The sequence below is a fragment of the Peromyscus leucopus genome, chromosome 15 (assembly GCF_004664715.2).
Source record: "Peromyscus leucopus breed LL Stock chromosome 15, UCI_PerLeu_2.1, whole genome shotgun sequence".
NCBI classification, from domain to species: Eukaryota; Metazoa; Chordata; class Mammalia; order Rodentia; family Cricetidae; genus Peromyscus; species Peromyscus leucopus.
The window spans coordinates 18,948,080-18,960,580 of NC_051076.1; positions in this window are offsets into that span (position 1 = coordinate 18,948,080).

The window sequence follows — 12,501 nt, forward strand, 5'->3', positions numbered from 1 at the left end:
AAGTTGAAATCCTCTCTGTAGCTGGTGGGACCGGTCTTGGATTTATTCCTGGCCCATGGAGGGCTCTGATCCTCCATGCTTTCAGCTCCGCTTCTGGTGCTCAGTGCCTGACTTTCCCCCTCTCCTGCTCAGTCTCCCTCTGTAACCAGCTCTGCTGCTCTCGACGGTGTGGGCAGATGTCTACAGGATTTGGCCCTGTCCCTGGTGTCCAGCCTCTAGCCTGTGTGCTGACTGTCTAGTTTGCAACTCGGGTCCCAAATCTGGAAATGGAAAATACTCATTTTTTATTAATTTAAAACAAACAAAATACTTTTTACATAGCACACAGTGGAAGGAGAACAAAGCAAGTATGTATTCAGTGATTGGGGTGCCTCCCTCCAACTAAGAGGGTTCAAAGGCATGAGGTTCCTTTCAAGTCAATCACTACTTCCTAATTCATGTCATAATCAGTTATTTTCCCCTAAATGACCTCAACATAGAACAGTTCCTGAGGTGAGTGGAGAGGGCAGTGAGAGGGATGGAAGGGGATGTTTGGAAAGACCTTCTTCTTCTTCTTCTTCTTCTTCTTCTTCTTCTTCTTCTTCTTCTTCTTCTTCTTCTTCTTCTTCTTCTTCTTCTTCTTCTTCCTCCTCCTCCTCCTCCTCTCCTCCTCCTCCTCCTCCTCTCCTCCTCTTCCTCCTCCATCTCTTCTTCCTCTTCCTTTTTTCCTCTTCCTCCTCCTCTTCCTCTTCTTCCTTCTCCTCTCCTATCATCATTATTATTATTGCTATTCTTTTGCCTAGGGCAGTGGAGGAGTGTTACGTAGCACACAGAAGGCCTTGAGTTCCATCACCAACATCACAAAAGAAAACAGAAAAAACTCAAATGAGAGGACATGCTCAGACCTCTCCATCAGGTCGGACTTTCTCCTCCTAGGTTTCTTTAAGGCCAGCAGTTCTCAACCTGTGAGTAGTGACCCCTTGGGGTCGAATGACCCTTTCACAGGGGTCACGTATCAGATATCCTGCATATCAGATATTTATATTATGATTCACAGCAGTAGTGAAATTATAGTTATGAAGTAGTGACGAAAACAATTTTACAGTTGGGGGTCACCCACACCTGCACTAACAGGGTTGGCCCTCCCACTCTGATGACCACAGAACCAGCTCTCCTCCTGCCCCAGATGTTGGTGGGTGGGGGAGAGGGCAACTCTCCCCCTCCCATGCCGCCACCAGACAGGTGGGTAATGGGGACAGCTCTCCTATGCTCACAGTTACGGGGCTGGCTCACCCACACCTGTGATCACAGGGCTGGCTCTATTGCGCTGCCCTGGTGAGGTGCAGGACCTGCTCTCCCGAGTGTTGCAGCTGGTGGGGTCAGGGGTGGCTCTCCCACACTTATGACCACAGGGCCTGCTCTCCCGCCTGCCTCAGGCTGTGGCCGGGGTGGGGGGGCTGGGAGAGTGAAGGGGAGGCTCATTTCCCCACCCAAGACCGAAGAGAAATGGGGAGAGCACTCCCAGCTTCGGGCCTGGCTCACCCACACCTCTACTAACAGGGTTGGCGCTAACGTGCTGCCCTGGTGGGTGCAGGGCCTGCTCTCCCGAGCGTTGCAGCTGGTGAGGGCCAGGGATGACGATCATGATTCTATTGAAAAATCACTATATTAATACTAGAAAGCTAAACATGTCAGTATTTCACTGTCTCCTTTCACGAATGAATCAATAAAACTCAAGATTACTAAGACGGCAAGAGGGAATAACCAGAATCCAACTTATTCTGACAAAGGTGTTGGTAGTTACATATTTCATTTGTAAGAATGTATGAGCTGGCTGGGCTGGTGGCTCACAGCTTTAGCCACAGCAGAGGCCAGCCAGGGTTACAGAGGGAGACCTGGTCTAAAAAGAAAAAGAAAGGAAGAAAGAAAAGAAAAGAAAAAAGAAAAACAAAACAAAACCCAAACAAACAAAAAAGATGTAATATACATTATATACATTAATTATTAATTAATTATTAATTAATAATTAATGCTAAATATACATTATAGCCAAATTTAAATGTGGAATAACTAAGCCAAAGATGGCAACACCCTTGGCTGATGTTTATGGGATGGAGTGTGCTGAAAAGATGTGAACCCAACAGAAAAAGAGCAGCGGCCTCCGGAGGAGGCAGACACACGCTCCAAGCACAGGCCAAGCTGAAGCAGAGAAAAGCAGCAGTTTATTACAACTGGGCCGAGCTGGGGTGTTTCCAGTTGTGGGGAGCAGAGTGGGAGCCTCTCCTGTAGTGTGTTTAATGATTCCTAATTGCGCAGTCAGCTAATTACAGTAATTAGTCTTGCCTCAGTTCAACAGGGTTGGGATTTCCTCGGTTGCTCTCTTAGGCCTGGAGTTTGGAAAGTCTGATGACTTCAGATTACAGCCTGCAATGGTTTGCCCAGCATACACAAGGCTCTGAGTTCCACTCCCAGCACACAAAACAAAACATGGAATTGCATTTTATTTTAAAATAACTCCTGGCCCCCAGATAGGATCTGTTTGCCTTGTGTTTTTATCTCTAAGACTTGGGGGTTTGACAAATAATCCTGGAGTCAGTGAACTGTGATCCTCAGACCCCTAAGGACAGCAGGAGTACTGTGGGCCTGGCCTGGCCTGCCTCAGTGTACCACTAATCCATCCCGCTTAGACCCAAGTTAGTCACAGTTTGAAGACGGGTACGTACTTCAGAGTACAGCACTGTTTATGAAGCAGAAGAATAGAAACCGTCTGCAGGACAGGGAGACTGTTAGGCAAATCTTTGTTTGAGGCTGGAGAGATGGCTTAGTGGTTAAGAGCACTGACTGTTCTTCTAGAGGACCCAGGTTCAACTCCCAGTACCCACATGGCAGCTCATAACTGTCTGTAATTTCAGTTCCAGGGGATCTGATACCCTCACAAGACATAAATGCAGGTAAAACACCAATACACACAAAATAAAAGCAAATGAATCTTTAAAAAAAGACAAGGAAAAGAAATAAAAATAAACCCAGCAAACAAAGAAACAACAAGAAAAAAAATCACGGTTCATCCATATGACATAACTCTGAGAAAAAGAGTAAAGACACCCACCCTATGCATTGATTGGAAAAGAGTTTAAAGTTTAAAGTTATTATTATTATTTTTAAATTTAGCCAGGCGTTGGTGGCGCACGCCTTTAATCCCAGCACACGGGAGGCAGAGGCAGGTGGATCTCTGTGAGTTCGAGGCCAGCCTGGTCTACAGAGGGAGTTCCAGGAAAGGCACCAAAGCTACACAGAGAAACACTGTCTCAAACAAAGAAACAAACAAAATTATTTATTTTTAAATTTTTATTTATGTGCACATATGGTGTCTATATGTATTCCCCATCTGGGCAGACACCATGGAAGCTAGAAGATGGCATTGTCCCCCTGGAGCTGGAGTCACAGGCAGTTGTGAGTCACCTGACATGGGGGCTGGGAGCCATACTTAGGTCCTCTGCAAGAGCAAAAAAAAAAAAAAAAAAAAAAAAAGTTCAAATACCTTTGATAAAAAAGGCAAGTTTTATGGCAGAAGGGAGTCCTATGATTATTTAATCCAGCATTTCTCAATCAGTTGATATTGGTTGAGGGATACTGAAAATTCAAATTTGTTTATTTTTTCCAGTAATAGAATCTTGTCTGTTTTGCTCTGCAGAAGCTAGAATTCAGGGCCTGTGAATGACAGGCAAGTGCTGGGCCACAGAGGCAGACCCCAGCCCTGGAATCGGTTTTAATTCCTGTTGGGTTAAGTGAGTTAAAGAGTTATTAAATGACCATTGTTCCTGTAATACAGATCCCCCAAGAGCTCCAGAGCTGAGGAGAACAGGTGTCCAGGCCGTGACTCAGGCTCTGACTCAGCTTCTCCTGTCCTAGCGCTGCTTTTGAGCATGAGGCAGACTTGTTTATAGCCTTAGCTGCATGTGGACATGGCAAAAGGCCCAGGAATCCAAGGGGATCCTGATTCTGAACACAACCAGGCAATGTGGAGCCTGGCATTTATACTTCAGTAAATATACCTCAAAACATTTTCTCCAGGTTTGGAAGTCATGATTGAAAATTATGCTCTTCCAGCTCAAAGAGACTGTTGCACCCAGTAAGTAGAAATTGATTTACCAAGTGTTATGGCTAGGACTGTACTTTGACTTATTGATAAAAAAGAAAAGATGAGGCCTGGCAGTGGTGGCGCATGTCTTTAATCCTGGCACTCAGGAGGCAGAGGCAGGTGGATCTCTGTGAGTTCAAGGCCAGCCTGGTCTACAGCAGGAGTTCCAGGACAGCCAAGGCAACACAGAAAAATCCTGTCTCCAAAAACCAAACCAAACAAACAAAAAGATGAAATCACTAAGTAAATGAGTTGAAAACAAACAACAAACAAAAACAACAAATGCAAATGAGTAAATGAACCGACAACAGCCCCCTTCTCAGCTGTCTCTAGGGCGTAGCGACATTGAGACCATGCAAAAGCTCTTGAGGAATGATTTCTACGGAATTAGATGAAGCAGAGAATATTAGACCTTTTTAAATTTTTTTTTTTTTTTTTTTAGTTTCAATGTCTTTTTAGACATATAAAAAGAATTTTTGCAAAATCTGGATAGTAATGCAGTGTCTTCTTGAACATATGATCTGGGTTACCATTAAGTAAAATTATATTGATATGTACTGTGTAACATGCACAAAGTGTCTTAAGTACTTTGCATATATTCATTTACTTAATTCTCAACGACCTGTTAGATATGAGTGCTAGTGTTACATGGGGGAAACTGAGGCACAAAACGTTTAGTTAGTTCAGGGTCCAATAGTAAGAGAGAGAGTTGGGATTCTACCCCAGACTTGCTGTCATTGGTGGACACCGTCAGTTTGCCAGCAATGGTGCCACGGGCGAGAGATACAATGGGGGAACCGGAGAAAGTTTTCGCTCTCGTGGAACTAACTTACATTCCAGATAACCAAAGGAATACATCCAGAGACAGAAAGGAAATAAGATAAAGAATCAGTGAGTTCCCTTACTACCAAATAAGGGTCAGGCCGGGTTCCATTTCAGCAGAATAATACGGTGACATATTGTGAGGGATCGATGTAAAACACTTGAGGGAGCCACGAGGAAGTTCCGGACAGGGGAGAGCCTGTGCGGCTTCTGAGCTGGGACTGTTCTGCACACGGAGAGCATTCCAAGGAGGCCTTTTAATTGGAGTGGAGTGCGAAAAGGAGGAGCGGTCGCAGACAAGACCTGAAAGATGCCCAGGGGTATGGCCACACTGAGTCTTGTGGAGCAGTATGAGGGCTTGGGACTTCGTTCTGAGTGAGAGGGGAAGTCAGCAGCAGGAAGAGCATTTAGACATGGGATCATCTGCCTGCTGCTTTAGAATGAAACAAAGGACCACTGTAGGAGGGTGTGAATAAACAGAGGACCAGTGAGCTGCTTAATGACGCAGGTGCTAAATGATGTTGGCTTAGCTCAGGGCCGTGGTGACGCTGGGGTGGAAATGGTTGACTCAGCAGTCATCTTGAAGATGGACTGGAAGAATCTGTGCCGAGATTTGATGTGAGCTGAGATAGAACCAGGTGCCAGAGAGGAGGCCAGGGTTTGGGTCTCAGCAGTGGAAGGTATGACTGGTCCTCAGGAGAAGGGTTGAGTTGTTAGGGTCGGAGCCTGGGCTGGGCAGTCTGAACAAGCTAGTCTTAGTCAACAGGCCAATTAAAAGTAGTGTAAAGCAGAAAAGATGTAGTCTGTGTGGCCACGTTGGTAAGGGAAACAGTAGCCCAGAGGCCTACGCCCAAGTCAGTCTGCAGGGTGCTGACGTGAGGTTTAGGTTTAAACAGAATGCCTAGGTATGCATAACTAAGCTGTCCTGTCGAGTGTGGTCCTGTTCATCATGGTCTCAGCTCCAGTCTCTCCTGCATGGCGATCTGACACACTGTCAGGACTGTGTGAAACCCCCCAGGAGCCACCCCCGCCCCACCCTGCCTCTTCATCCGTTTCCTTCTTCCAGCAGAGACTCCAACTTCTTAGGGTCCATTGTTTCCACAGCCAAAGGGAGGGGAATTAGTGTCTTTGTAGAATATCTTCATTACTTGGAGAGTTACAGAAGCAGGAGAAGGCGATGTTCGAGGGCCAAGCCAAATAACTATCTTTAGGAGGAGGGGGCAAAAAACGGCACAGACATGAAAATCCTGTCCTCCACAAAGATAATGGAGAAGCTGGCAAAGACCGAATATTCTTTTCTCTAGAAATCTGACAACTAACAGAAGGTTTGCAGCAACCTAGAGAGTTTTTATTGAAAAGAAATGGCGGAGTTTTAGTGTTTTCAGCTTGCTCCTGTCTTAGTCCCCCTCACTCCCGCCAGCTACACAGAGGTCTTAAAAATGGCAACCTGTAGGGCTGGAGAGATGGTTCAACAATTCAGACCACTGGCCACTCTAACTGCTCTTCCAGAGGACCCAGGTCCAATTCCCAGCACCCACATGGCAGTTCACAATTGTAACTCCAGTTCCAGGGCATGTGGCACCCTCACACAGACATACATGCAGGCAAACCCCCAATGTACATTTAAAAAAAAATGACATTAAAAATGATAACCTGCATCCCTGGGATAGCCAGGTTACCACCTCAGGGAGCAAAATGGAACCAGAAATATGAAGACTCTGTCAGGGACAAGGACAGAATCTCTAGTTAGTGGAAAAATACAGACCCCCAATAAGCTGCAGGGCGAGACTCCTCTTCAAAGAACCCCCATTCTTTTGCCATCTGGTGGTATCTGGGGGACCCCTTTAAAAAGGCTTTCTATTTGACCCAACTTAGGTTCTCTCTTGTAGGAAGCCTTTCTCTTAGCAGACTTTTGTCACAAAACAACATGGCAGGCCCCTCCTTTACCTTGCTCAGCTGTCTTGGGTAGTTTGGGTGAACAACAGACTAACCAAAGCTTGGCAGGGAATGAGATGTCCACCCATGCCGGGACCACCACCAGCCATGCGTGTGCTTGGGCTATGGTCAGGAACAGCTGGAGAAGGCCCCTGGAGTTCACCTCTGAGTGACCCTTGGTTGCACAAGCAGGAAGTTAGGTTAAGGCAGAGCTGTGAACTTTTTGGCTGAGTATGGAAGGCATGTTCCAACAAGCACCCAGTAGCTTGGGGCAGGTGACTTACTGGTTCTGGGCATTTAAGAAAATCTGTGACTGTCTTTTTACCTGATTAATAAGCTAAGTAGAGACTTTGGAAGTCACACACAAGAAAATAAAGACTTTACATATTAGTTTTGATAAGTTATTAAGCAACAATTATAAAAAGCAACGATAGATCCTGGGGAGAAAGGAGAATCTGATTTCCAAAGATGTCACGTTATGTTAAGATATCCCATTTTTAACAGCAACACAAGACACACAAAGCTACAAGAACAAACAGACTACGTAGACTCTGGGGAAATAGAAAAGATATTGGGCTAACTAAAATCCTTAAATCATCTATATGATTTCAAATATATTCAAAGAGCTGATTGGAAGTATGTCTAAAAAAAAAAACCCCAAAATATCAGAATGATACCCCACAAAACGGAGATACAAAGAAATGGTAAGAATAATAGACTGCCTTGAAGTTGAAAAATACAGTAAGTGTGGTGACCAGTTCAGTAGTGGAGCTGGACAGCGCAGGCGAGTGGGTAGAGAGACAAACAGCAGCACTGGAGAGAAGCCCACTGAGATGACCCAGCTTGGAAAAGTGAAGGACAGTGACTAAAGCTTCAGAACTCTGGGATAACATCGGGTATCAAACAGACCTACACCGGGAGTCTTGGAGGAAGAAACCTGACAGAAATGATAAAGAAATAATGACAGAGAACTGCTCATTTTTGATCAACAAGACAATCTGCGTGCCTGAAGCCTGCGTTTTAAAGAAACAGAAAAGCCGTAGCTGTCTACCAATGTGGCGAAATACTCAAGATAACCAACTTAAAATTAGGAAAGGTTTGTTTTGGCTCACAGTTTTGGAGGTTCAGGCCCTGGTCTGTTGGGCTGTTGCTTTGGGGGGCCTCTCAGGAGGCAGCATGTCATGGTAGAATGGTGGAGTGGGCAGAACTGCTTACCTCATGGTCGTGGTGAGTGAACAGAGAAGGGTCCCAGGTTTCCATATTCCCTATAAAGTCACAACCCCAATGACGCAACTTCCTCCTATAAGGCCACACTTCTGAGCATTTGACAACCTCCCCATAGCAGTCTCTTAGGAGCAAGCCTTTAACAAGCGGGCTTTGAGAAAAACATTCAAGATCCAACCTATCAAAGCCTGATTAGATGGGTTTCGAGGAAATGAAAGAGAAAGACGTGGATGAAGTAAGTATAGAGTTCCTTCATCAGGAGTTAATTTTTTTTAAATGGTTACAGAGAAAGGCAGATGAGGGTGAAGGAGAAGAGGCATTTCAAGACGCTTGTATGCTCACAGGCACGATTCAGAAGAGTGGGAAGACCGAGTGCCTCCTGTCTCCACCACTAAAGGAGCAGTTTTGAGACCACAGGCAAGGTGTTGAAGCATCACGTGTCTCACCCAACATCTTGGCATCTCTGGTTATAGATCGAATATGTATGCATATGTATGTATATGCCTATTTGTTCCAATGTGTGTACATTACTACACAATACTGCATTAACCTATCATGCCCGTTAGAGAAGCTACACAAAAAGAAAGTTGTCAGACATTTAAAGATAAACTGAAAAAAAAAATCACTAGTTAAGATGGGGCTCCTACCAGCATTAAGACACAGTTGAACTCAAAATAAATGCCTAGGAATGAAATCCATGCTTCATGGTTTTTTTTTTTTTTTTATTTACTAATTTTGAATTATGTGGCTGTCTTCTGACCAGCAACCATTATATCAGTACTTGGTCTGATGTAGTGATGTAGTGAGGTGGACAAGAACGTGTAATAATGACTGTAATTTTCTTGTTATTTATCCTGCTAACATTATTAGGGTTATCTTCAATCTAGGCTTTCTCTGGAAGTATTTTTTTTCCTAAGGAATTAATTTTTTATCTGTTCACTTCTTGCATTGGAAGGTCTCTTGGATTCCATCTTTGGCCTAAGAGTCCCCTTCACTACGGTGCTGCATTATGGGTGAAGCTGACTCTGGCCCACACCTGGGCCTCTGCCACGTTAACACTCTGTGGTGGCAGGGGAAAGAGCTGTGCATGTCTTTTCTAACATCTTTTTCTTATGGAGACTTACGAATACACACAGATAATATGAACCCCAACATATCTCCATATCTCCCCTCCCACAGGTTTGTCAAGTCATAGCCCATTCGCTTCTCCAGCCCTTTAAGTTTGAAGCTGGTTCCATATACATCATATTATTTTTCCAGTAATTTGGAATGTATTCATAAAACGTAAGGATTCTTAAAAACATAACCACAATACTGTCTACATATCTGAAAAAGAGTTCCCCGGGAATCCTTAACTTGTAGGAATGAGGAAATGGCGTGTGTGTGTGTGTGTGTGTGTGTGTGTGAATCGTGTGTGGTGTAGTAGAGAGAGAGAGAAGAGATGAGAGAAGACGAGATGGTGAGAATGAGGATGAGAGAGAGAGAGGTTTTTAGCCATAATAAAACAGGTTATTATTCTCCCAAGGAATAAGGTCAAAATCATATTAATGTGATGAAAACAGAGAACAAATCGTTGGGATGGATAGTGATTGCCTTAGGAACTTGAGGAGGTTAGCTGGCCTGGCATTGCTGGGAGAATGGGTTGAGAAGGCGTGAACACATTCTGGAAAGGTATTTTCTCCCATGCGGTACAAGCACGGATCCTGTTGCCACCCCATCTTCTCCGGGTAAGTAGTCCCTGGGGGCCGTTGTGGGTCGACGGAGGGACTCAAGTGCGCTCCGCAGGGGTGTTTCTTTCCTTGTTTTGTTTTGGCGCTCACAACAAGCAAGCACGATTAGTCTACAAACACAAAGCTGGAGGGGGTGGGACCTCGGTGTCCGCGCCACCGCTTTCTGAAGACCTAGGAAGACCCCCCAGACGGCAACAAAGCGGCCTCGTCGAGGCTCTGCGGGTCCCCTGTGGCCCCCCCGGAACTTCTGAGGCCTGCCCGCCGCCGAGGCCCCTGGGAGGCTGAACTGGTTAGTGTCAGCACCGAGGTGACCCGCACGCGGCCGCCCCGCGAACGCGTGCCAATCACCAGAACGCACGCGCACAGCGGCAGCGCGGCTTTCCCAACTCGGGAGAAAGGGCAGCCAGCAGGAGGAGAAGGGACGGATGCCCTCTAGGGCGGCCTCTGATTGGCTGCTGCCGTTCCTCCCTCAGTTCCTATTGGCTGTGGCCGCGCACGCTCCCACTGCGTCCCGTGGCGCTGGGGCAGCTAACGGCGGCGCAGCCAATGGGAGGGCCCGGGGGCGGGGCGAGCGGAGCGGGGCGTGCGCACGCGGGCCAGAAGGTAAACAGATTCGGAGCGTGTGCGGAGCGCTCGCACGGGTGCAGCGCGCGGAGGCGTTGCATACCTGACGGAGGAGCCTGCTTCCCTGCAGCCGGGTAAGGCTGCCGCCTGCCGGCCCGCTGCTAGCCTCAGCACCCCGGGGTCCGTTCTTAAATGTTCAAGTGACAACGCGGCCTGCCTGGGGTTGCGACTTTCCCTTGCAGCCGGGGCGCCTCAGGGACAGGCTGGGGTGCAGCCGTCTTCCGTTCCCGGATCCGGCTCAGCGGGCGGAGGGCCGCTCTTGGAGCCGTGGGTTCCGGGAGGCATCTGGAGCCCCGCTTGCCCGACCTCTGCGTCGTCCACGCACGTGGCTGCCCTCCTCGTACTAATGTTTCTCCGCACTCCCAGACCATCGCAGTGTGCTTCGGGCTCTGGTTGCAGAACTACGACTCCTTGTGCCCCAGCCAGCTCTTGGGTTTCACAGCTAGATCTGGGGTGAAGTCGAAGGAGGGCGTCCCTTCCTTGTTCCTTTTCTTCGCTTTTTGCGCCTTCCTCTTGTTTTTCTAGACACTGGTGGTCACGCGAGCCGTTTGACCGAATTCCCTCCTTCTCTTGCACAGAAGCTGTCACATCAGCCAAGCCCACAGTTCTAAGTGTGAGGGGACAGAGAACGCTGGAGGGGCGGGTCTGGGTGCTGGGACCCTTCATTGGCTGGGACTTCCTGAAGGGGTAGAGGCTGTGTGCAGACTGCCAGCCTGGCTTGGGCTTGCAGCCTGATAGAAAAAAGCTGCTTCATGCTCTCTTGGGCTTGGTATCTGGGGAACAGAACTCTGGAGCTGGTGGTGCCAGGCCGACCACCTTGCCCGAGGATTTGGACTAGGGATGCTAAGGACGGTGGGTCATGCTGGCAGGAAGGCTGTTGGGAGACTTTTGGAGTGAGGAGGCCCTTCTGAGAAGAGGGGTTTGTTGGCTCACAAGAGCAGCATCCGTAAGACTCAGAGGGTAGCTTTGGATTCGATATTTAACCTTGGAAATAATGAAGACAGCTGAATTGTGATCAGATTTGGACCACGTGACTGAAAAGTGAAGCAGGCAGTCTGGGTTAACCTAAGACAGCGCTCCCCAACTCCAGACTATTAACATTCTGGATCCATAATTGTTTTCTGTCCCCGCTTGTCTTATGCCTTGTAGGGGTGTGTAGCAGAGTCCCTGGCTTGTATCTACTAAACAAATAGTGATTTCCCCCCATCCCACCAGTTGTGACCATTGAAAATGTCTTCAGACATTGCCAGATACCACTGAAGAGCAAATTTGGTCTATGCAGGCAAGACTCCAGATCGGGTCATCTCCTGCTGCCAGCAACCTGCCCACAAGTAGTTGAGAAATTTAGGACGGTGTTATGCCCCTGCTGTAAACAAATCGTGCTGTAAACAAATCGTGCTGTAAACAAAGCCAAGAGGATGGGGCTTTAAAGGAGAAACTGTGAGTGTACAGGGTGGTACAGGTGGATCCTTCCAGGAGAGCTGGAAGCAGAAACCCTGGCCCTCTGTGCCTTGAATATGACTGGAGAGGTTGAGAGGATGAGGATGTGGAAAACTGGTAGTGTCTGCCCCTAGGTCCCCGGGGAGATGTGGTGGGTAAGCCCAGGAAACCACCACGGGTTGGTTCTTCAATGGTGAGCACACAAGTGAGATCTGTCCTCATTGTTTGCTTGGACATCTGTGTGTCTCATAATGTGGAAGGAGAGCATGCCTGTGTCTTCAGGGAGGTCTGGCTGCACACCACACATACATGCATGCACATGTGTACAGGTGTTCTGATGCAGTATGTGCACACGTAGTTTGTGGAATTCATTTATAGTTGATCAGCGAAAGAAACCCTGCCCCATTTCTTTTTGTGCAGAGGAAGAGGCTTTGCCTTTGAGTCTACATTTTGCTTCCCGTGTAACTCAGGATTGAGGTGTTGAACTTCCTAAGTCTAAAATGATAGCTGTTCAGAAAAGATGAAAGATAATGCACTGGGTAACTGCGCTGGGAAAGAAAAATAGCCCAAACTTCCACTGTGACTTTGTATTTCTTAATTGATCCT